Genomic DNA, 3479 nt, shown 5'->3' with positions numbered 1-3479 from the left:
CATGGTTTTAAAAAACTAATCTGTGTGTTTAACATCTTCTCAGGCCCTACTAACAATTTCCTGGGTCAAATAGCAGTCTGTTTATTCTTGTTTGCCGCTTTCACAAAAAATGGTTTGCACTGCAAGGTATCGTTTAAGGATTAATTACTTTGTTTAACATACATGCAGCCTGAAAGCATTTGCAAACCACTATATATCTAAACACATTAAAAGCCAGGCTGGACTGTGGCAAACATTTCCCCAAATTCAAACTTTTCCTTCAAATAGGCAGACATTTAACCACGTAATGACTGTGATAAGTCCCCCTTTATCAAGTCACAGAAAATGCTTTGAGGTTCAGTAGATAATAATTACGATGATACAGTCAGTCGGAGCTTGCAGAGGGCAACTTCATGTTTAATTGCTTAAATCAACATGATAAGATGCTCTTTAAATATCTGCTTAGCTCTGACAAAACATGCTGACATTTTGAGCAGGCTTTCAGTGTTTACTTATTCAAGACCTCCATTACAAAGATCAAATCAGTTACAAACATCAAGAAGAAAGAACAATGAGGGGGAATGGAAGAACTGTGGGTGGGGGGTGAGTCAAAATTATTGGATTAAAAATTAAAAAAGAATTCACTGTGAGATAAGACTCAAATAAAATATTTAAAAAACACACTAATCCAGACTAAAGGAGTCATATCATGCAAACTTTTGCTCATCAGACTAGGCCGCTCAGCACAAGCACAATCTCATAATCATTACCATTTCAGATGAAAGGCTAGGCCCAATTAGAGTGGCTCCAATTGCTGCAATTAAATAAGTGTGGTTGAATGATAATATCTTTTCCCCCAAGAAATAAAGAAAAAGACGGCAACACTGAATAATCATACCAATCAAAAACAATCAAGTCAGACTTTGAAGTAGTCGCACTACCAAATCTTACAAATACATCTGGTGTAGAAATGGCATTCTGGGCTCAGCCGACAGGCGCCGTTGGCCTGCTGAGTCGCAGGCCATGGGTTCAAGCCTGCTTATTCCAGGGCTGCAGTGATGCTTTGGGGCTGCTGAGGACACTGGTGTGTGTTCCCACCCACAGAGCGTTGGAGCAGACCGCCACAGTCCACAGTCTTTTCGCAGTCGTCCAAGAGTTGTCCCATGATTCCATTTCTGCATCAAAACCAGCTGAGGGGGGAGTACAGCTTGGTGAGCGTTCGTGCTCGCACATAACTTTTCTGACTGCTGCTTTGGCAACAAATTGATCCCTATGTATTCAAGAAAAAAAATCAACAAGATACTAAAGTATATTGTGCACTTGATAGTAGTTTTTTTTTGATAAAAGTTTCTAAATAATAATTTAGTAGCCCAGTTTGTGTTATTAAGCAGATTGTAAAATTTAAAGCCAAAGAGCTTCTCACGGGACACTTTTTCATGCTGGGCTGACATTCAGTGTAGTTCTCCATCACCCAGTGGACTTCATGAGCACTCAAGCACGACGAACTGAATACACCCTGATTGCTCCAGACTGGGACAACACATATTTTAGTTATAGGGCACTACAGAAGCAAACAGAGGCTGTTGATCCGTCAGTTATCGAAAAATGCACACAACAATGGTGTGGCAAAACCTTCTCAATAGAATTAATTATCAATATTGTAATGTGCAGCTGTAAGAAATTATAGAAAATTCTTGGGCATACATTATTAACGTGCAGATGTTTTTCTCTTAAAATTTGGGCCTGGAAACGTCATTTTCGGGTGTCCTATTTGACGCTTCCAAAGTTTTTTTGCATTCTGATAAATTCCTTTTTATTTCAGATTCTGAACAATGAATGACCCCAACATTTTTCAGTCGAAACATGAAATGATACGGGCAGACAAGGAGAATGTGGTTACCTCTACTGAAACTGTATCTTCAAATCAAATTCATTAACAAACTCATCTGTTGGAACAAGCTGTTTCACTCAACCCCTATCCTCACTTAACCTTAAGATCAAGCATCTTCGTGTAAAACACTGAAAAAGTGCTCCTTAGCAGAGGCATGATGTTTGCTTTGACACCCAAAAATCAAGTTTTTCGTGGATAAATGGGGCTTGTCCATAAAAAGCCAGAGCATATCTAGTTTCCCTTTGTGCCACGTGACTCAAAACCATGTTTTGCTGAAGTCATCTCCATCTGAATGATCTCCCGCTTTGATTGGCTTAAAAAAACTCCAACAAATTTTCATTATTTTGTCCCCTATTGGCAAACTGAGTGACATTTGTGTAAAAATGAAACATTCCAAAGACTCTGGGGGTGAGGGGGGCTAACCTGTTTGGGCACACATTTCTCCAAAAAGGTAATGTAATGAACTGAAAGTTCAACATACCCCTTAACTGAAAGATGGGGGGGGGGGGGTTACAGTCATTCACTTTTTAGTGGATTTTTGTCTTTCTCCTTAACTTTTGTCACAAGGTGACAAACAAGTGTATTGTTTCCTTATGTTGCGGATTTTTTACTTCTGTGGGTAAAGTTTCTAGTCAAATAATAAAAAAGAGAAAAGAAAATAACATACAGCGATAATAGGCAAAAAAAAAATTTGAACAAAAAAATCAAACCAAGTTTCATATAAATGCTGCAACTCACCAAACAAACAGAGGTTTACTTTTGCTTCAGCATGTGAGGATAACCATTATAAGTACACCTCCATAATGGCTGTCTTGTCATATTTATACTCGCCATGCAAAATCTGGCCATAAAGAGTAAATCTGAAATGAGTTCTTAAATGAGGTTCAAATTATTAAAGGAATAGGTCTCTAATGTTACCTTTGGGATGAACCCTTCGGTGAAACTTTTGGTGGGAAGTCTGGACACCCACATGAATTGTCATCTTACCTTTCTAGAGGAACATCTGTCCTATAGGTCTATCTCAGTACCCTAAGTCCTGTACCCTTTTTGGCAAATGCTTTTGTGAGTCTTAGACTTGTTTTGAAGCCGTGCAGCACAATGATGTTTATGTTTTCTCGCAAGACATTGTTTTGTGACTTGTCAATTTTGGAGATACAAGCCAGAATTTCGAGCACCTCTAAACTACTTACAGACTTGTTGAGTGGATAATGAGCAGCAGGTGCTTGATTGGAGCACAGGAGGCTGATAGCAGAAGCAGGAAACTGGATTTTGCGGATCACGTCAGGAAATAGGGTCACATTTCAAATGAAGGTAGCGAAGCTCCAAACAGATATCCCGGATGGGTGATTGCGCCCCACACTGGAAGAAGTTAGGTTTGGGTTTGCTTCAGATTTTGGAAGGAAGTCTGGGATTGATCCAGCTGCAGAGTGGTGCTGATTCAGACCCAAATACCGTTCTCTACAGACACACAAGGGATCAGAAAAGTGAGTAAAAAATAAATCAAGTTATATTTTTACATCTTTTAACCAAGTAAGCTTACATGAGAGCCTGTCAGGGGAGAGCAAAACCAGTTTTCCTTCTTTATCCAACTTTGGTACTTAAGACATCA

The 3479-nt window shown here is 39.2% G+C and overlaps 1 long non-coding RNA gene across 1 annotated transcript; it reads right to left on the bottom strand.

Annotated features, from left to right (window-relative positions):
- Positions 1 to 375: 375 nt before the first annotated feature.
- Positions 376 to 2995, bottom strand: LOC110017470. The gene is made up of 3 exons (XR_002292882.2): positions 2789 to 2995; positions 2609 to 2711; positions 376 to 1169 (listed from the first exon to the last, which is right to left on the bottom strand). It is a non-coding gene; the product is annotated as an uncharacterized LOC110017470 (long non-coding RNA).
- Between the last annotated feature and the right edge of the window lie 484 nt (positions 2996 to 3479).

The sequence above is a fragment of the Oryzias latipes genome, chromosome 22, assembly GCF_002234675.1.
Source record: "Oryzias latipes chromosome 22, ASM223467v1".
NCBI classification, from domain to species: Eukaryota; Metazoa; Chordata; class Actinopteri; order Beloniformes; family Adrianichthyidae; genus Oryzias; species Oryzias latipes.
This window is presented reverse-complemented; position numbering and strand designations above follow the sequence as displayed.